Source organism: Myotis myotis, unplaced genomic scaffold, assembly GCF_014108235.1.
Source record: "Myotis myotis isolate mMyoMyo1 unplaced genomic scaffold, mMyoMyo1.p scaffold_m19_p_13, whole genome shotgun sequence".
Classification (NCBI taxonomy): Eukaryota; Metazoa; Chordata; class Mammalia; order Chiroptera; family Vespertilionidae; genus Myotis; species Myotis myotis.
In genome coordinates this window covers 33,744,488-33,767,659 of record NW_023416317.1, presented here as the reverse complement: position 1 = coordinate 33,767,659, position 23,172 = coordinate 33,744,488, and the positions used below count along the sequence as shown (strand labels likewise).

At 39.1% G+C, this 23,172-nt stretch overlaps 1 long non-coding RNA gene across 1 annotated transcript; it reads left to right on the top strand.

The window, feature by feature from the left end:
* Positions 1-784: 784 nt before the first annotated feature.
* On the top strand, positions 785-11,091 carry LOC118668192. Its single transcript, XR_004971567.1, has 3 exons — positions 785-812; positions 9,379-9,421; positions 10,985-11,091. It is a non-coding gene; the product is annotated as an uncharacterized LOC118668192 (long non-coding RNA).
* Positions 11,092-23,172: the final 12,081 nt, after the last annotated feature.

The window sequence follows — 23,172 nt, the reverse complement described above, 5'->3', positions numbered from 1 at the left end:
TACTAAACAAAATGAAATGGCAATCTAGAAAATGGGAGAAAATATTTGCAAATCATATACTTGGTAAGAGGTTAAAATCCAAAATATGTAGAGAATCCATATAGTTCAATAACAAACAAAATAAGCAATCCAATTACAAAACGGGCAGAGGAATTAAATAGACATTTTTCCAGAGAAGACATACAAGTGGCCAACAGGTATATGAACAGATACTCAACATCATTTTTAAAAATATGTATTTTATTGATTTTTTACAGAGAGGAAGGGAGAGGGATAGAGAGTTAGAAACATCGATGAGAGAGAAACATCGATCAGCTGCCTCCTGCAAACTCTCTACTGGGGATGTGCCCACAACCAATGTACATGCCCTTGACCAGAATCGAACCTGGGACCCTTGAGTCCGCAGGCCGATGCTCTATCCACTGAGCCAAACCGGATAGGGCTCATTAATCATCAGAGAAATGCAAGCCAAAATCACAAGGAGATTTCACCTCATACATGTCAGAACTGCTATCATTGAAATGATAAGAGATGACAAGTGTTGGCGAGGGTGTGGAGAAAAGCCCACCTTTGTGCACTGCTGGTGGCAATGTAAAGTGGGTCCTCGATTAAAAAAGAAGAAGAAAGAGCAAGCTACCATATGACCCAGCAACCTCACTTCTGGGGCATATACTCATATATTCAAAGGACATGAAGTCAGGATCTCAAAACTATATCTACACTGCAATATTCATTATAGCATTATTCTTAATAGCCAAGATATGAAAAGAACCTAAGTGTCCATCAACAGATGAACGGCTAAAGAAGATGTGGTACGTATGCACAATGGAATGCTAATCACCCTTGAGAAAAAAGGAAATCCTGCCATTTATGACAATATGGACGGACCTACCAGGCATTGAGCTAAGTGAACTAAGTCAGACAGAGAAAGACAAATACTGTGTGATATCACATATATGTGGAATCTAAAAAAGCTGAACTTATAAAAAAGGAGAGTAGAATGGTGGTTACCAGGGGCATGGAGGTGGAGAAAACAGGAAGATTTGGGTCAAAGGATAAAAACCTTTTATTATAAAACTAGAGGCCTGATGCACGAAATTTGTGCAAGGGGCTCAGCCCTCGCAGCACCAGCTTCGTCCAGAAGGACGATCAGAAGGTCGTTCGGCTGTCCAGTCTAATTAGCACATTATGCCTTTATTATTATAGATGCATAAGTTTTGGGGATCTAATATATGGTACAACATGGTGATTATAGTTAACAATACTGTATTATGTACGAGAGTATCTTAAATATTCTCACCACAAAAAGAAATGATAATTATGTGAGGTGATGAAGTGGTGAGTGTCACTATGGAGGTGATCATTTCACAGTATATGTTATCAACACATGTTGTACACTTTAAACTACATAATGTTGCATGTCAAATATATCTCCAAAAAAAGCTGAAAATATAAAAAAAACTTCTCAGTGAACAAAATGAGTTTATTAAATGTATATTCCATGATTTTTACATAACTTTTAGCTCTGCACTTAGAGGGCATTTTTGTCATGGACTTTTATACCCTTTGTGTGGGAAATCACTTTCTGTATTACTTGGAAGAATATTTGTCTTAAAATATATTTTTGTTAGGTTTTAATCACCTTCTCTCCTATTCTGAAATCTAAGCTTAGAGGAAATCAACAATTTTAATGTAGGCCGTGAAGAGATGTAATTCCCTTAAGAACCCATGCATACCATGTGAGCCTGTTTCTGCGGCTTCTCCTTTTTCACATTGGTCATTCACTAAGCATAAAGAGCCATCTAATGTTTAAGCGCCAGCTCTCTAATAAATATGAAACTGGCAGGTTCCTCCCTCCTCTCCACGGTATGCCTCACTGGCTACACACAAAGCAATTACAGCTCACCAGTCAGCTCTTTTTCATGTGATAACATCAGCAATTTTGCTCAAGGCTTCTTTTTTGATGAACAATAGCAGAAATAATGGCCTAATTCACTTTAAAGAACTATTTGCTTTCTCCAAAAACAATTCAATATTAACCAAAGTTCTTCCTAATTAAACCAAGGTCATCCAATTATGCATTTTAATACTACGAGGCTTTTTAACAATATCAAAGTGAAAGAGATTTATTAGAAAAATCTTTAAAACAGGAATTAATGTGAGCTCAGAGGAAGACAAATCCTGATCTGTTTGAATTTGCCATGTTTTAAATATACCTCCAAGTCCTTTATGGATCCCAGGAGAGTCTATTTTGTCTTTCAGTGCTGGTCCTAACACAATTTGACATATCCTCAAGCCTTTTAATGTAATTTGAAGGAAGATACTTGAAATATCCTGTTACTTCAGAGAACAAAGCAACCATGTTGATTTCAACACCAAGAACAATGGAATGAGATGAATTCTTATCTCATTCCTTGTAGTGCATTTCGGAACTAATCTGGGGTTCAGTTTATTTTTTCATCACCCCCTGTAAAATTGCAAATAACTATATCTATCTACATTTGAGGAGAGAGGAGGAAAAACATCTTAACATTTTATCATATTTAAGATAAAATAGTAGCAATAGTTATGCAGTAGAAAACTGCTTTCCTCCTGGGGCTGGGGAGAAGGTGATAAACTCTTTATAAACATAATTCCACTAGAGGGCAGTGCATCCCAGTGGAGGGTCATGGCACAATGTCCCAGGATGTTAAATTAAGACTAGCAAACGTGGAAAATGTATGTGATATAATGCTAAGTGAGAAAAAATTAGAATTCAAATACTCTGTAAAAATTATGTATGCTTGTGGACAAGAATCATATAATAGTTGCCGAAACCGGTTTGGCTCAGTGGATAGAGTGTCAGCCTGCCGACTGAAAGGTCCCAGGTTTGATTCCGGTCAAGGGCATGTACCTTGGTTGCGGGCACATCCCCAGTACGGGGTGTGCAAGAGGCAGCTGATCGATGTCTCTCTCTCTCATTGATGCTTCTAACTCTCTATCTCTCTCCCTTCCTCTCTGTAAAAAATCAATAAAATATATTTTTTTTAAAAAAAGAATCATATAATAGTTAAGAACAGTAATAATGATAATGGAAAAACAAATACTGAAAAGAAGTATAGGAAAGCTAAAATAATGTTAGTTATTGAACTGAGTAGTTTATAGGTTATTTGTTCATTTTATCTTATTGAAAATTACATTGGAGTGTTTGAGGTGGAACATAGTTTTAATTGAATTTAAATGAAATTATTCTCTGATAAATATTCTATTTTTTTCTAATATCCTATCTTCAGCACTTAAAATTCAGAGGGAATTTTTTTCATGTTGTTACAAAAATGTTATTTTTCTCATTTTTTAAAAAATTTCTTTATTGGTTAAGGTATTACAAATGTGTCCGCATCCCTGCATTAACCCCCAACCTCCCCCCCCCCCCCGCCCCACTCATGTTCTCATCCCCCTGTTGTCCGTGTCCATTGGTTTGGCTTATATGCATGCATACTAGTCCTTTAGTTGATCTCTTCCCCTTACCCCCATCCTCCCCTACTTTCCCTCTGGGGATTGATAGTCTGATCGCTGTTTCTCTGTCTTTGGATCTGTCCCTGTTCATCAGTCTATGTTATTTTTCTCATTTTAATGTTTAAAATATTATCACATTTTTGCTATTTATTTTCATTTTCTAACTGAATATTCTGTCAACACACCAAAGAAAAATGGAATATATAGATAATTTGTCTTTTAATGCTTTTAAATATTATTCTGTATGAGCTATGTAGCCTCAGGGAGGGCACAGTATATTTCTCTTAGAACTCTCAGTGTAAAAAGAATTTTATCTGATGAAAAATAGAAATATTTACTAGATTGTCATATATGCCAATTACTCATTACAAAATGATTTTTTTACATCTGAGTTCCAGTAATCTTTTAGAAGTTCCATTACAGAGGCAAATATGGCAGAGTAACAAGGCTAAAATAGTCTATCACTGACAATGAAAGTTCATATAGAAATAAAAATTTAATGCTCCTGAAATTATAGTGTGAGTCAAACTGGAAATATTTAATTTATGAAACTTTGATATATTTATTGTTCACTCTGTTCTTGGTCTTTTAAAAGTAGCTGACTCACCACCATCCATTATATAAAAAACATCAAATAAAAGCCAGTCCCAGGCAATAGGTGCCATCGCAGGCATTTGCCTAGAGTCCCGTGGTCGGCAAACTACAGCTCGTGAGCCACATGCGGCTCTTTGGCCCCTTCAGTGTGGCTCTTCCTAAGCCTTAGGAGTACCCTAATTAAGTTAATAACAATGTACCTACCTATATAGTTTAACTTTAAAAAATTTGGCTCTCAAAAGAAATTTCAGTCGTTGTACTGTTGATATTTGGCTCTGTTGACTAATGAGTTTGCTGACCACTGGAGACTATTATCATTCCTACATCATAGCCATTACCAATGTTACTAAGATGACCACCATTACCAACATCACCACCATCACAATATCTTCACCATCAGCGTTACTTCTTTTTTATATATAAATATATTTTTATGATTTCAAAGGGGAAGAGAGAGGGAGAGAGAGATAGAAACATCAATGGTGAGAGAGAGAATCATTGATTGGCTGCCTCCTGCATGCCTCCTACTGGGGATCGAGCCTGAAAGCCAGGCATGTGCCCTTGGCTGGAATCAAACCTGGGACCCTTCAGTTCACAGGCCAACACTCTATCCACTGAGCCAAACCAGTCAGAGCCACCATTACTTCTTTTACCTTGACTAACTCATTGTACTCTGTTTTCATCTCCGATTTATTTGATCCTTAAGCTGGCCAGTTTAATAAAGAAGGAAATTGATTAAGGATTTCCTGTACCTTGTATTCTAATCTCAGGTTATTATATTCTTATGAAACTAAGAGTGGCAGGTAACCACTTCCATATCTAAACCAGGATAGACTCTTGAAATAGGCTCATGATGACCACTAGGAAATATCATCAGACCAGGAAGCCAAGGAGCTATCCTTCTGCCTACTTGCCCATCACAACTGTGCTGTGGTGGATCCCAAGGCAAGTGCTCATCACGGTGTATTCCAGAAAACAAAGGCCTCTGCAAGTATAAAGGATAAGAAACTTGATGTACTATATAAAATAAGACAACAGCGCCAGTTTGGTTCAATGGATAGATTGTCGGCCTGTGGACCGAAGGGTCCTGGGTTCGATTTTGGTCAAGGGCACATACCTCAGTTGCAGGCTCCATCCCCAGCTCTGGTTGGGGATGTGTGTGGGAGGCAACCAATAGATGTGTCTCCCTCACATCAATGTTTCTCTCTCTGTCCCTCCCGCTCTCTTCCACTCTCTTTCTAAACATCAATGGAAAAATATCCTTGGGTGAGGATTAACGGAAAAAGAAAATGTGACAGCAGCTTCAACTTAATTATCCTTTGATCCTTGCCCTTCTGGCGATCCTGACCTACATCCAAGAATCTTTTTTTTTTTTAATATATTTTATTGATTTTTTACAGAGAGGAAGGGAGAGAGATAGAGAGTTAGAAACATCGATGAGAGAGAAACATCGATCAGCTGCCTCCTGCACATCTCCTACTGGGGATGTGCCCGCAACCCAGGTACATGCCCTTGACCAGAATCGAACCCGGGACCCTTCAGTCCGCAAGCCGACGCTCTATCCACTGAGCCAAACCGGTTTCGGCCATCCAAGAATCTTGACCAGTTTAGCAAGGATAATAATTTTCTTAATTAAAGGATTTTGCTCAATATTCTGTATCCAAAAGTTATTGCATAATAAGAACCACCTGAAGAAGACTAATTTTTTTTTCTTTGAAACAAGTTCTAGAGGCTTGGAATGTAATTTAAAAACTTCTCCAGGTGAGTCTGATGGTTTTCTATGCCTGAGCATCACAGGGCATACATGACAATTTCATCTCTTCACCAATTCTGGCATCACAGAATTCCCTGATCTGAGTTTCTTTAATGACAATAGAACCACTATGGGCCAGACCAGGAAATAAATCTTTGAAAGCCTAAGATGGAATCCCTGTTTTCTCCTTGCCCAGCTGTGACCCCACCAGGCAGAAAGCTCAATCTAAAATGGATGATAATGGGAAGCCACCAGGTCCTGGAAAATTGTTGGTGCAAGAAATCTTTGGCCATACAACCCCAGTTTTTATCGGACCAAGAAGATGCAGTAGCTCCTATCAGAGCTATGCAAATGAGACCCAGGGGCCAAGGTCTTCAAAGGCCTCTAATCTAGTAGGATGACCGGCTGTTTCATAGCTTGAGAGACTGTCACCCAGGAACTACCCTAGATGACTCCATCCATTTAGAACCTTAACATGATCACCAAAGGCTTTGGGAGTTAGGGATAGGCTAAGGTGATATAATGATCTGATATATCACTTCCCTGTTCTAAATATAAATGGGGACATTCTGACCATGGACTTCATTTCAGACTGCCTCCCTGTGCCTATTCTCCAAAAACATGAATATGCTCCCTCTCCAGCACTACCCTCCTCCATCATTTGTATTGGCTACTGCCTCTTTGATCATCAAAGAAATTATCCCTTTCCATGGAAGAGTCAACCACACAATTTCTGACTCTAGTAACCTCTTTCTGTTTTTATCTCATTGGGCATTAAAAGATCTCAAAAATTCCACCTGTATCTTCCCACTTCCCACCCTTTATAAACCATTACCTAATAGTGCACAAAATTTGGGTTCAGATTTCTCCATTTCTAGAGCTGCTGAGACAACACTCCTAGAGCTAAAGGTTGATCTAGTTACCATGACATTTTGATATAATTTACAGCAACCTTTACCCAGAATGTTACCTTCCACAACAAAATAGGAGCCAGTTTGTACCAGGTTAAGCCACCTACAGTTCAAGAAGACGGAGTGCTAAAGAACCTGTCAGCAGACATAGAGAAACTCAAAGTGGTAGCTGCCCTGTGACTCCCCTCCCATTGCTAATACCCCCGCCTATGCCAAAGACCAGAGGACCTCCGCTAGGAACACTTCTGGATAACAGAAAAGGTTTGCCCCAGCACCCCTCTTCCATGTGCCTCCACCAAAATCTCACTATTCTCTACTGGCCAATGAGCTCCTATTCTCTGTTTCATACTCCAGGGGCAAGCCCCAGTGAACCGAGATTGAGAAGATGTAGTGGGCTCGCAGTGACCTCAAAGCTTGAACCAGTGCTTGGTTCACTAGGAAGGGAGTGGCTGAGAGAACAATCATGGAATTCTGCCCTTCATCTTGGAAACAGAATACAACAGATCATAAAAAGTGAAATGATCAGTGGGAACCAAAGGAAACACATCCCAGGCTGTCCCTTTAAATGGGTCTGACTTACCAGTACATTGTCCCACAGAGGACAAAGGAAAGCATAGCGCTTACGAAAGCATATCTCAAGATTTTCCCGTTGTGTCCTCTTACACATCTGCTCATAACATTTACTTACATCCTCCTCTTTTGTTTTGTGTTTTCATTCAATTACACCAAGTCCCACACCACATCCTTCCATTGCCCCCCACTCCCACACACACCACTTGCCTTTATCTGTTAGGTCAGAGGGATTTAAACAAGTTGGGCTGGCCTCGCTCTTCCCTCCTAAGCTTTCCCACTGCGGGTAGGAAATTGAAACTATAGAACTTTAAGACGATGCTTAGTATCTGAGCAAGGTTCTTCCTGTGCAGTTTAATACCTTAGATTCGGGGTAGCTTTGTACTAGGTCTGATTATGGATTTCAGGATAGACCTAAACCACAAAGAAGCTACTTTTCTCATTTCCAGGAAGGCTAAGTTCACTTACGGCAGCAATTAACATCCATCTGTGTTCTTCTATTACTGTGTCTCAGTGTGTGGGTAAGAACTTGGCAGAGTGACAGAGGATATCTTTGTCTTGGGGCAAAAATAATTTAGTAAGGCGATGTGAAGGGAGACAGACAGGTGTTCTTTGAATTAATGATAAGAAAGCTGTCTGGGAGGTTATTAGTAGTATTTTAAATGTGCTGATTCAGGTAATGTCTGATTTTTCAGAGGATGACCTTTGAATTCAGCCTTAATTCCTGAAGCAGAAGGTAACCTTACACGAAGCTTTCAAAAACTTCTGAGCTTCATGCCTGGGTTTAATTATCTCTCCCCAGTTGTGAACTTTGGCAAAATTACAGAAGTGCTACTGTCCTGCCAGTAAGCTGGCCATTCCTGTAGAGACTGATAAATCATTCTTGATCTCGCCAGAATTCTCATCACACTTTAGTCATTGATCCATGGAAAGTAAATTAATAGCACAAGTAGGAAGGCAAGGCATATGATATGAGTTATTTGCCAAGTGGGCCACTGACCTGGCATGCATTTGGTGATAGATATTAATACTGGACATGCTTTCAGCATTTAAATTTGGCACATTAATCCAATAGCAGGGACATCAAGCAACTCTCTCCTTTGGGTCACCCCCCCCCACACACACACACACACACACATCGCACATTGAATCATTACAGTTGAGTCACCTTCCCCTTGGTATCCCTCATTAAGCCCTTACATAGAATGATGTGATTTTATATCTAGCCCACTAAACACAGTTTCCATAGGACACATTTAACATAATACAGATAAGTTATGTATTTCACTGCCTGAATATGGCTCAAAGGAAATGAGACACTTTTTAAGCAGGATTTAAAAAAAAAATAGGACATATTAGCAAAAATTATGCTAAGGATGCAAGTACCCACATGAATTAGAATAAAAAGGAAAAATAACCAGAAAACCAGACTTAGGAGATGGCAAATTAGGTGGCATCTGTTCGACTTGGCAGGATTCCTTGAAATAACTTCACACTATCCCACAGCCAAAGAGGCTTGTTGATGAAATGAGCCTGAATCTCCAGCTAGATCTGAGAACAAACCTCCTCTTGTTTTTCTAGGCTGGCCCTCCAACTCCACTGATTATTTCCAGTTAGCCCTTGGCCCTGCCTTGAACTTGACCATGCTTTTGCATTCCTGGTCATGACTTTGGATCCTACCAATGATTACCCAGCTTCTCTGGCCTGGCGATGAATCCCCAGACTACCTACAAGCACCCTCCTAGCTTGACTATGTTCCTAAGCCTCTCCTCCCAATACATCCTTTACCATAGAGTTCTCCATCAGTTCCACCCAACAGCAACTACTTGTTGGAATTTAAAAGGCACTAGAGAGGTCTCCTTCCTCACTACTTACTTCTCTAGGGTAGCTTTCCCAACATGTTCATTAGAATTGGCAACTCCCCACTTTGTGCTCCCATTGTACCCTTGTAAAATGTGTTGAATTAATTTGTTTACATGGCTATCTCCCCTGCTCAAGTTATTAATAGCAGATATTAAATATCTTCTAACTTTATTTTCCCATTGTCTTGTACAGGGCATTCATGGTACATCATAAGTCTTCAATCAATGCTTGATAAGTGAGTGAATGAGTGCTTTCATAATGTAGTCACCTTTTCTCCAACACAAGTTTGAAGTTCTATTAGCAGTTGAATTATTTCCACTTAAATCACCCTAGAATCACTCACATGTCTATCACTCATGGAAAATATCACATCTACTTCAAGAAATGTCATATGAACTTTCAGTGTCCTCTACTCAAGATAAGAATATTGAATTTATAGAGTACATTTTCATTTATGTGATATTTTTTGAGATAATTAATTGCAATTGACATTGAGAATGTAACTGTGTCTTAGCCACTATTCTTAGTACTTATATATATTGCCTCTATAAATCATTACTACACCCTATGAGGTAGGAACTATTGTTATCTTGAAGAAACTAAATCTAGGATAGTTAAGAAACTTTTCCAAGTTGACAAAGTTAGTAAGTGACAAAACCAGGAATCGACCTATTACCTTGTGCCCTGCCAGCACAGCCAAGGGTTCAGTGAGCCTGAGGGGGGGGTGGCAAAGCATTAAAGAAAAGACAGACAAAGAGAATATAGCTGGGGCTTTGTGGATCTCCTGTGTCTGGATGAGGCCACAGTGAAGGATCCAGCCAGCAAGCTGAGGCTTTATTTTATAGTCAGAGAAAAACAAGGTAGTGGTCAACATAGTTACAATGTTCTTGTGAGTTTCACTTGTTTTGGCAGCACTTGCTGCATCCATCTCCCATAGCCCATTAGCTACCTAGGAAGGATCTAGGGGGCAGCCATAAGGTCAAGCTTAATTATACTAAGAGGGCTCTGCCCTCTAAGCTGGGACTTGTTTGTGGCTGTGCCACAGGTCAGTCTGAGGCTTAACTCTAGAGCCGCTCCCTACAATACCTGATTCCAGAGCCCTGCTCAACCACAACATAGCCCACCTCAGAATAATCTGTTAATCTACCCCAGTGGTTCTCAACCTTCTGGCCCTTTAAATACAGTTCCTCATGTTGTGACCCAACCATAAAATTATTTTCGTTGCTACTTCATAACTGTAATGTTGCTACTGTTATGAATCATAATGTAAATGTCTGATATGCAGGATGGTCTTAGGCGACCCCTGTGAAAGGGTCGTTCGACCGCCAAAGGGGTCACGACCCACAGGTTGAGAACTGCTGATCTACCCTCAACACCAGACAATGAAGATATACCTTCAAAGACTCTGAAGAGGGAAGTGGAAACCCCGAAAAGCAAAGTTATGAAGTATAAAGGCAAAGCCTAAAATCTATTCTTGATTCCCTTGCTGGTTCTTTAGTTGAACATTGTACCAGAGGTCTTCCCAATGCAATGGACAAAATAGAGGATGAGAGAACCTTATAATGCTTACACCCAAGTAGATTCCAGGATCTCTATTATCTTTCTTTTTAATGTTAACCTTGAGCTTATTTTCTTAGTTTTTCCTTTATTCTAGTTCATCTGCCTTATATTATTCTCTCAGATACCTGACACACACACACATTTACATAGATTTAAGGAAATGGTGTAAATTGGGGAGGAGGATAGTGAATACTGCCAGTGTGTAAGTACCTCTTATCCCTGCCTATCCCTATTCCAGCCATCACCCCGTGACAATTTGAAGAGCACTGCCCTTACAACTCCCAGAAGAAAATAAAAGAATGGCCAATAAACATATGAAAAAATATTCAACGTAGTAATCAGGCAAGTTAAAACATCAACGAGGTACCATTCCATAGCAGTCAGATTGGCAAAAAGTTTAAAGTCTAATAACACTGAACATGGGGAAATGGGAACTGTCAACCCCTGCTGGTGGGCATGTAAACTAATACAACTACACCAGAGAGTAATTTCACAATATTTAATGAAGGTGAAGTCTGATGATACTCTGTGCCAGAGAAATGTTGCTTCCAAATGTATCTTTAGAGAAACTCTCCCACATGCATCCTCAAGGATGTCATTTGAAGTATTATTTTTCATTAAAAAAATTAGAAGCATAAATGTATATTAATAAGAAAATGGGTAAATACATTTACATATGTTTAAATGATGGAATCCTATGTAGCAGTGAGAAAAGCAAGTTAGTGCATGACATGCCATACAGTATGATGACATTTATATAAACTTTGAAAACACACAATTCTAAATATTTTTAGAGATATGTACCTATAGAACATAAGCATAAATGTATGCACAGGAAGGATACACATCAATATAGGCATTATGGTTGCCTCTACAATAACAGAGATAAATAGGACTCGTGTTGTGAACAAAAGGACCACATGTTTAATATTTTCTTTCTTTTAAAAACTAGTTTGAAGCAAATATGAGAAAATAAAATGTGTGATTTCTAGATAGTCACTATTCAGAGGTTTCTGATGTTACTCTTTTGCTTTTCTATATGTTTAAAATAGTTCAGTAGAAAAACAAACACTCTAGTTTCAAGAGTTATTCAGAGCCCAGTAAGAGAGGCTGCAATTAAGGACAAAGAGGTTTGAGGACATAAACGGACGCAGACAGCTCCGATGCTCCGGAGACTGTGAATTACTGTCAAAGCCCGGCTATGCATCAGCTAAACGGAGGGCGGTTCCTCTTCAAGGCCAGCCATGGTTATTTCCCAGCAAGAAGGATAGTTTGGACCTGTCAGACTACCTTTTATTTCTCTGAGGTCAGGTAGAGTTTCTGTGATTCACATTCTAATATCGCTTTTCTTTGGTAAATCTTGCCACCCACACAGGCATGAGAGGAAAAATATTAAAGCAAAATTCAATTTCCACGGACTACAAAACAAAATTCCGTAAGTGAGCCAAGCCAAATCCTTCGGGTGCAGAATTCTTATTTCCTTTGTGGTCTTTTTACATCTTGCTGCTAAAAAGACTTTAAAGTTTTATTTTTTGAGGACTTGGGAGCCAAGTTGAAGAGCTGTTCTGAAGATGGGACAATTTTAGTATGAATAAGGATAATATATATCTATAGGAGGTCTAAACACATCAAATAATGTTTAAATCCATGAGTTCAGTTTCTCTCTCTCTCTCTCTCTCTCTCTCTCTCTCTCTCTCTCTCTCTCTCTCACACACACACACACACACACACACACCTAGTTGGTCACCTTGAAGATGCTATTCATTTTTTAAAATTGATAAATAAAAGGAAAGAACTATTTATTCAGCCTTCCCTATATGAACTATATCACTATATAATCAAATAATAGATGAGGCATAGTTTCTCTTTATAAATTATTTCCAACAAATAAATGAAAAAGGAAAGTGAGACTACAACCATTGCCATTTTACAACCCCTAAAAAATTAAATCATCTGAATATTAAGCATTCATAGCTGCTCAGGGCACAAAAAGAGGGACAAGCAGACATTACTTGCCTCCTGGTGAAATACCACCACCTATGAAATAATCTTGCTAAAAAAATAAAATCTAATTCTGATGAAGCTCAAATTCCACATACCAATTTACAAGAATACAAGGGAAATGTTAAAAGGGAAATGTAATCAGCAAAAACCCAGGCCGTAGGCCACTACCAGAGAAATCATGTTTCTACAACAAGTAATCACAAAGAAAAAAAGAGAGAGATGAAAAGGAGCTGTCAATTAAGAGACTCTGAGGCAAACCTTTAAAAAACAGGAAAAAGTAAATTATAGATTTTAGTTTAGATTTAGCACATTGTATGGAAAATAAGGAAGCAAAATTTTTTTTATTTTCTCTTCTTTATTTTTTATTTTTATTTTATTTTTTTAATTTTTAATTTTTTTATTGGTTAAGGTATTATTCCAAGTGTGTCCTCATCCCCCCTAATTAACCCCTAACCTCCCCCCCCCCCCCCTCGTGCTTTCAACCCCCTGTTGTCCATGTCCATTGGTTTGGCTTATAAGGAAGCAAACATTATAAAGTCAAGATAATGTTTACTCTTGAGTGAAGGATGAGTTCAGATTGGGACAGGACACACATAGGAAAATCTGTCTTCTGACATGAAGGGTATTGCCCTTACACAGTCATTCATTGAGAGTTATAGGACACTGGTTGATAACAAAATGATGAGGAGAAAAATAATAATATATTAATTTGCCTCAAGTGGAACTTCAATAGATCTGTAATTGCATGATTCCTATCAAAAGCTTTGAGAGCACATCAAGTAATTATGAAAACAGTGTTAAAAGAAGGGAATACAATGGCAATTATATTCCACTTGGCTGGAATGTAATTTAATTTGCTACATGTAAATACCATGCGTACCTGCCATGTGCTATTTATCAAGAGAAGCCTGAAACCTTGTCTCTTATCATGTTACTAAGAGGCAAAACATAAAAAGATAAACATAAGCCCCTTAACATCTTAATCTGCAAAAATGCAGGAATTCAGGTCAGAAAAAGAACTTGAACTCTTTTTTTATGCCATAGAACAAAATTAAAATTCATTTCCACCTTTTAGCATACACTTTGCCGCAAAGTCAGACACAATGTAATATGTCATATCCTAATTTCTTACAGAGTTAATAAATCACACCTATTACAGAGTGAAAAGCAAACAACATGAATTCATTGTTAATTAGGGAACAGTCATATATCGTCTTCATTTGTTACTGACATTAAGGAGTGTATTTAAAAGAAACTTTATAATACAGGAATTATATAATTTTGCTTCAATACATTCAATTATAATACATCATAAAATTATTAAAAAGTAAATCCAAAAAAAGCATTTGTAAGATTATATATTTTTGTGAAAAGGATTCCAGAATTTCTCTTTTAAAGACAGAAAGAGGAGGAGCCTGGCAAATGCAGGTCTAGAGGAGAATAACTCCCCTTCTTAGTTTATGTGGAGGATCTTTCATAATCTGACCCCACCTATCCTCCTGCTTCTTCCTACTCCAGCTAATTTATCCCCACAATCTTTGGGGGCACAAAAACCTCTATGGCCCTAAGTGTCATAATATTTTCCAAACCCACCCAATCTTCCCACAACTCTATCCTGTGCCTATTCTCTCCTGCCATTTTTCTCTAATTACAATGACAAACTCCTATTTATATATCAGGTCCAGTGCAAATGTCCAACAGAGTTAATCGATCTGTGGTCTCTCAACCTGAATCTTGATGTCTGTAACTGCAAGTACTGTACCATATTATAACATCATTTTGAACATCCAGGGTTGTCAGATAAAATACAGAGTGGCCAGTTGAATTTGAATTTCAGATTTATAAAAAAACCAAATAATTTTCAGTAGAAGCATATCCCACGCAATATTTGGGATATACTTATACTAAAAATTTTTATTTGTTGCTCATCTGAATTTCAATTTCAACTGGGCTCCTATATTTTCATTTGTTAAATCTGGCAACCCTGATCTCTCTCAACCATAAGATCATAAGCAAATTAATAGTAGGAATAGTATTCTTCTTTATGTCCTCATAATGCTGGGTATATTTCTATAGTTTTCATTAAATGTGCACTGAATGAATAAATGAATGAAGTGAGACTCTTGGGCGAGCACTTTGTGAAATCAACACTGCTATTTATTCAGCAAATACCTATTGAGCACATATACTGTTTCATGCACTATCCTAATAGCAGCAATAAAGCACTTTTAAATATGCACCAACAATCTAACATTGTAGCTTTTAAATAACGTTTCCAAGGCTTTCAAGTAATGGATGTTCAGGAGGTTGAATGGCTGTATCTGGTCCTTGATCTATACTGTTTAATTGTCCTGATTGACCACAAACCAAACAAAGACCCTGTTCTTGTGGCGTTTAGTGGAGATAGATAGATGACAAGACAGTAAACACATACATAAATCATTTCAGACAGTTATAAAAGTGCTATGAAAACAACCCTATAGGGTAAGGTGATGAAGAGTTAGTAAAGGCTTCTCTGAGGAGGCAACATTTGAGGTGAGTGCTCACTGATGAGAAGGAGCCAGTCTGTGACAATATGGGAAAGAACATCAGCGCAAAGGCACAGCAAGTCAACAATAGGAAGAGGAACAACTAGTGTGAGACATAGAAAAAGAGCCTCAAACTGCAAATCAAGAGTGCTCGAGCGAGAGAGAGAGAGAGAGAGAGAGAGAGAGAGAGAGAGAGAAGCACGCTCATTATCATTAGCATTCAGGTAAATACAAATTAGGACCCCAATAGCATATCACCACACTTGCACTAGAGAAACAAAAATCGAAAAGTCTGACAATAGCAAGTGCTGATGAGGACGTGGAAGCACTGAAAATCTCATGCACAGCTGGTGGGAATGTCAAACAGCACAACCACTTTGAAAATGGTTCAATAGTTTTCTTTAAAGTTAAAAATATATTTGTCATACAATTATGTGGGTGCATGTATGGCAAAGAGAAGTGAAAATGTATGTCCAAACAAAGACTGCACACCAATGTTCATATTAGCTTTATTTATTTTATTTTTAAAGATATTCTTTTTTTATATGTATTTTTACTGATTTCAGAGAGGAATGGAGAGGGAGAGAGAGATAGAAACATCAATGATGAGAGAGAATCATTGAATGGCTGCTTCCTGCACGGCCTTTACTGGGGATCTAGTTCACAACCTGGGCATATGCTTTGACCGGAATCAAACCTGGGACCTTTCAGTCCATAGACTGACTCTCTCTATCCACTAAGCCAAAAACAGCTAGGGCCATATTAGCTTTACTGATAGCAGCAAATCACTGCAAACAGCTCTACTGTCCAAGAACAGGTGAATGTATCAACTCGTTGTGGTACTGTTGAACAATGGAATATGTCTCAATAAGCAAAGAAACAATACTAATGCACACAATGACATTGATAAATCTCAAGAACATTATGCTGAGTCAAATAAGTTGGACACTATAGTGGATGCTATATGATTCCATTTATATGAAACTCTAGACAAGCCAAACTAATGCACAGTGACAGAAAGCAGATTGGCAGTGGCCTGGGGCAGAAGTGGTGGTGCGGTAAGGGAATTAACTGCAAAGGGCAAGAAGAAACATTTTGAAGTGATGGGAATATTTCCTATTGTGACTGTAGTGGTGGCTTTAGTGGTTGTATAAATTGTGTGTTAAAACCCATCCAACTTATATTTAACATGGGTACATCTTATTATATGTTAACTACAGTTCAGTAAAGTTGATAGTTTTTAAACTGCTAGAAGAAACTATGTATTAAATTGCTAAAAGGATTCAGAATTTAGGATGGAGAAAAAAAATTTATCATGTTAAGGTACCCAGAGAGGATTATGATATCTGGAACAAGGATTTTAAAGAGCAGAGGAGCCAGCCCAGGGAGAGGAAATCACAGCAGCAAAGCACAAGAATAGGAAATTCACACTGTGGAGGAAAAAACAAAACAAAACAAAGATTTCTATGTTTTGAGGTTGATTTTTATGACAAAGTAAAGTTGCTGAGAATTTGGGCTTTATTATTTTCTCATCATTGTTCAGCAGCAATAAAGCACTAATGTACAAACAATTAACTACTGAAGCTTTTAAGTAATGTTTCTCAAGCTTTCACCTAATGGATTTTCAGGGGGTTGAATGGTTGTGTCTTGTCTTTGACCTACACTGTTTAATTATCCTATCGACTGACTCGTGAAATTCTATCATGCGCAGTGGTGTGCTATAAATGAAGCTTTGTTCCTTTTGTGAAATTCAGAGCTTGCTGCCTTTCCTCCTGGCTCGTGATCAAGAATCCGGCTGCATCTTCTCCCACTGCCTGAGATAGAAACCTGACAAATGACCATGAAAATGACAGTATATTTTATCAGAAATCCACATGAGCTCCTCTGATATAAGATTTTTTTTTTCAATCCTCACTGGAGGATATTTTTTCCATTGATTTCTAGAGAGAGTGGAAGGGAGGGAAGGGGGGGGGAGAGAGAGAGAGAGAAACATTGACGTGAGACACATCAGTTAGTTGCCTCTCACATGCACTCCTACCAAGGCTGGGGAACCTGCAACCGAGGTTTTGTCCTTGACCTGGAATTGAACCCACAACCTTTCAGTCCGCAGGCTGATGCTCCAACCACTGAGCAAAACTGGCTAGAGTGGGTTTGTGTGTTTTTTCATTGAAGTAAGACAGATATTAAAGTGCATAATGTGTACTAATCTTAGGTATAGAGCTCAAGGATTATCCTATATAATAAAAGACTAATATGCAAATCAACCAAACAGCGGAACAACCTGTCACTATGACATGCACTGACCACCAGGGGGCAGACGCTCAATGCAGGAGCTGCCCACTGGTGGTCAGTGTGCTTCAGAAGCCGGCTCACAGCTGGCAAGTGCAGTGGCGGTGATGGGAGCCTCTTCCGCCTCTATGGCAGCGCTAAGGACCCATCGGGGGATGTCCACCTAAGCCGGTAGGTGGACATCCCCCGAGGGGTCCTGGACTGCGAGAGGCTATAGGCTGGGCTGAAGGGACCACCCTCCCCCCCAGTGCACAAATGTCGTGCACCGGGCCTCTAGTATATTATATGTATCTCCATGTAGTCACCCCCAGGTAGAGAATATTTCCAACACCCTGTAAAGTTTCTTGGTGCCCATTCCCAAGTAATACCACAGCTGTCACCTGCTCTTCTCCTTCAGAGGTAACCTCTATTCTGGCTTCTATGTCTATAGATTAGTCTTGCCTGTTCTTGAACTTTTTACAGTTCTTGAGTATATCATACAGCGTGTTCTCATCTGCATCTGCCTTCTTTCACTCATCATTATGTCTGTAAAAATTTATTCATGCTATTGTGTGTAGTTTATTGATTTTTTATTGCTGAGTAGTTTTCATTTTATAAGCATACCATAATTTATCCATTCTTTTGTTGAAGGTGAGCACCCAAGCCATCTACTTTCATACATCTCACTTCCTACATTAACATAGCTTTACTATTCCACTGGCATCATCAGTATAATTTTACTATTTTAGGAAACTCTTATCCAGAAAGATGAACGCTGCTCATTCTAGGAACTTCCTGAAAGAAACTCTTCAACAGAAAGCATCAAACAATCATTTACACTCCTGTTCTCCTTAAACCTTTTCCTTGCCTTGCTGTGTCAATCAATCCTAAATTATTATATCACTACCCTTACCCAGTCCTAACCAAAACTCATTCCCTTACAATGGAAGATTCACTTTAAAGCCAACTTCAGAATTTCATAAATATCTTGACTTTGCCCTTCGAAATCTGAGACACTCACTAAGAAGAACTTGTCAAGATAGTTCTTGACTTTATCTTATCAACAGGTGATTTTGGTAGCAATTTAGGGAGCCAGGACTCAATAAGAGGCATTGGCTTCTCATTTCTGGCTTTTATAAATAAAGATTCTGTAAACATTTTTGTACATTCCTGTTGTTGTGTTAACCCTCATCCAAGGATACATTTTTTTCCATTGATTTTTTTTAGACAGAATGGAAGGGAAGTAGGGAGAGAGAAGAGAAAGAAGAGAGGAACATTGATGTGGGAGAGACACATCAATTGGTTGCCTCCCACACACACCCAGATTGAACCTGCAACCCAGGTACATGCTCTTGACCAGGGATCAAACCCATGATCATTTGGTGTGCAGGCCAATGCTCTAATCACTGAGCTACAGCAGCCAGGACTTGTACATGATTTTTCAAATGAATGTATTAACTCATTTCTCTTAGGTAGATAGTCTGGAGTGGAATTGTGTGCCTGTATTCTAATTTACTTAAATGGTATCACATTATATAGCTCACTGTAAAAATTTGGAGATTTCACATAAAATCAAGCTTTTCTTGAAAAACTGAAAGACTTGGCAATACCAGGTCAGCATTCATTCATTTTCAGTTGTCTAGACTTGAATAGAAGCTACCTATCTACCCACTTTCCTCAGTGAGTCATCTGTCCGCCCGAGTGGAAATTTTAGTTGATAACCTCTAATCTAACCATAGACTTGGAAGGAACTTTAAACTCTTATTAATTCTATTACAGATAACCAAGAGCAGGTTTTGCTGCGGGACTAGCACCATCAGAGTCTAAGGAAGCAGGCCCCTCTCCCACTGAAGCTGGGAGGTGGCAAGGACAGAGAGCAAGGGTGGCTTAGGACATCTTGATCTATTTTGCAATTCAATCCAGAATCAATGCTTTCCAGATAGAGACTAGTAGAGCAGTAGCAAAATGAGAGGCAAGATTACTCAAAAAGACCTAGGTCAATTTCCCTTACTCGTTGTCGTCATAAAAACACTTAGGAAACATTTTTTTGTTTTGTTTTGCATTTAGGGGGTTGCAGATGCAAAGAAGAATTAACATCTAATCGAGAGTACTTTACAATATAAAAAGAAATTAGTCATTAAAGATTAATATGGCTTCTCTAGTCGGTAGAGGAACAGAGAAGAACAGAAATCAAAGACACACAATCAATGGGGCCCACTAGCACCAAGGGCTGGACAACTCTGCTAATTGAAAAAGATCTTCCTTCCTCAGAATGGTGTGTGTGTTTTTTCCTGCCTGGAAAGAAAATGTCTTTGTTTAGGGATGTATGTCTGCACTTAGAATAATAGGCCAATTAACAAAAGGAAGTTGTCTGTCTGTACCTCCCACAGAGAATTGCAAAAGAGAAGCCACTCCCTACCATCACGAAATCATCCAGGGGAGGGAGAAGTTGACTCTTTACCTTCCTTATAAACTTGTGCTGAAATGGCTTAACCCTCCCATAAATAAAATTTGCCTCTATCTGCTCGGTCTAATAAGATAATCGTAGGACAACTGGATAATCCATGGGGCAAGAAAGGGAGGCTTAAATTGCCTCATCCTCATGCTGGCTCAGCCCATTATATGTACCAAACCTCAGAAACTCCAGCCCTGGGCACAGAAGGAGTAGGCTGGCTAGCAGAACAGAGGGAAAGACCCAGGATCTGGGGGCAGCTGTGGTAGCATGGAGTCTTCTCCTTGTCCCTGTGGCTGAAACGATACTGCCTTCTGAAATGGGAAGGGAGGGAGACCATACATCTGGGTTGCACTTGCATTAAGAGCCAAATAGATCATACCCACCATCATTTGTCAAAGAGTTTGATGTGACTCAAATGACTCCATCAGACGTCACTTGTGAAGACAGATAAATGAGAGGGCTCTTTACATAAGGCTAATTGTTAGCTACCCAGAATAATCTGGCCTGATCCTCAATGATTCAGGCCAGAGCCTGCTGCTTTTAACCCTCTCCCCAGAGCAAGACAGCTGCCCAGGCTACAAGACAGCGGGATCTCCAAGGCAACAAGTCCTGAATCTCCACCTCCAGTCTCTACTCGGCCTCTCTTTCTCTGATCCCCTGCAATGCCTTCCCAGGTTCCCACTGAGCCTTTCCATCTCCAGCTCCAGTCCACCTGGGATCTCATATTTCAAACCACAGATTTGTGTTCTACTTCATCACCAGTTTCCTTTGTTTCGGGTTCAGGTTCTAAGAATGTCTACCATTCAGCCTGACCTCCATGGATCTCCTTTCAAGACTTGTCTCAATAATCACCCAGGTCGAGTTTCCTACTTCCCATGTAGATGTTAGAAAATAAAAATAAAAAAATGAAAAGCATCTCAAGATATTCCTCCAACTAAATTGAAAGTATGCAGTTCTTTACATAATTTTTGCTATTGCTTAAAAAATTGTTTGGGCTGCTTCTTTATGCCAACCACAGAGTTGTTAGTTTGGGCATTATCTCATGGAATTGGCATATCCATGTTTCTAGGGATATATCCTCAACAAGCTAATGCTTGGAATAGTTCAGAAGGTTAGAGTTATAAGATCATTTACATTTAAAAATTGTGAAATATAAGCCAATTTCTGAGCTACCTCGGTTATCATCTCTAGTGGACAAAAATCAAGCAAGACCTTTAGAGATGAGTTTGTGGGAAATGTTAAGGATATAAAACACATTTACTAGCAGGAGATATAAGAAAGGCATCATAGAGAGAATTAGGTTTAATGTCCTCCATTTTCTGTGCAATGACCTGTAGCTACTACCCCTTAAAAACACATCAGTTTCAGCAGAAGATATTTCTTGAGGTTATAAACACCCTTAAACATTTCCATTGTGCACTGCAATTTAGTAAATTCACTCAGCTTGATTTCTCTGTGGAATCCACCTAGTAACCCACATGTAGAAGCACTGGATGATGCTGGTCTCCAGACTGAGCAACCCCGTGGGAATCAGGTGACGTAAGTGTACTATAGTTTCTCCCATGACTAATTCTGTGATGTTATGAGAGTCACAACTTCTTGGAGCCTCCCTTTGCAATCTGTAATGTTAACCAAGAGGTCCAACACTCTAAATCTTTTCAGATCTGACATTCCATGACCCCATTAATCTTCCATCACACTAGTTATACATCACCAAACTGAAATGCCTTTGGGGCCAGGCCAAATGAATGAAGTAGCTAAATATGGTGATGGGCAATGGGGAGGGTCTCAGGAAGGCAGGACTTTAACACCAACTTCCATAATCTCCATTACATTTCCCCATTCTCAGATATGGACAACTGTTTTTTTCATCTCATATAAAGTGCAAAGGAAGCACAGACTCCAAACAGGGTCCCTTGTCCTAGCAAATCCCTTCTAACCATAATGTCATGCCCAAGCCCCTGCATTATAAAAATTGGAGCTTCAGCTAGCCAAAGGCAAGTATTAGGAATGGTCAGACTGTGGCAAACTGGAGAGCATGTACTCCATCTGCAGTAGACCCTGTTAGTACCCCAACTGGAGCCCTCAGATCACGTTTACCAGCTCTGTGTACCCATTTTCCAGCTCCTCATGCTTTGCTGCAATTGTTTCACCCCTCTGTCCATCTAAGGCTTGTTCTTGAGCCCTAGAGTTAGTCTCTGATAAGGACAGGAGAAGTGCCTAGAGATTATGCCCATCCCTCTTCCTGGCATCCATAGCCAATGGAGTAGGGGTAGAAAAGCCCACTTCCTTTACCTCTAGGCAAGATAAACTCTGAGGTACCAGTTATGCCCTAGTGCTCCCTGTGGGATCTGGGACATCACCTGAAATCACATCCTTACTTGCCTTTCCCCTGCTTTATTCTGCTTTGGGACCCCTTTATCAGTTTCTGTTGGAAGCACTTCCTTAATAAATCCCTCCAAGCAAATCCTTGGTTCAAGGTTGCTTCTGAGAGAACCAACCTATAATATTATCTAAATGTATTCATATGCGATTTTTTTAAAAAAAAGAATCATTTTCTGTCAAACAAAGTATATCAGAGAACGAAATTTAGCCAGTAAACCACCCAGTTTGCAATCTCTGGCTTAGTCTAAGAAAGTTTCATTCCAAGTCTAATGAAGAAAGTAGAGATTTGAAGAGGGTGCTGAAGAATTTGATATGTTGAGAGACTCCAGAGACCTGTATATCTAATGCCTACATTATCATAAACTCTTAGGTTACCTAATGCATTTGGTTCTATCTGCTCTATCTATCAACACCTGCTATAAAGATTAGAGGACAGGAACATAAGGACTGATTCTTGGGCTGGTTTACGATGCAGAGTAGAAATCACTTACTCTTTTCATATTTTAAAGACTCTATAGTGTTCTTTGGACTAATAATGCCTAACATTTGTTTAGTGTAATACAGTCTTCAAAGTGCTTTTCAATACTAGTACATAATCTTATGCGATACAGTATCTCTGTAATGGATAGGAAGGAAGTAATGTAATATAATGTAATGTAATGTAATGTAATGTAATGTAATGTAATGTTATGTAATGTAAGTAGTGAAGGAAGTCCAGAGAGCTGACCTGCCAGCCTTGGGAAAGCAGATAACTGAAAAACTGGGCAAAGCCTGGGCCAAGACAGA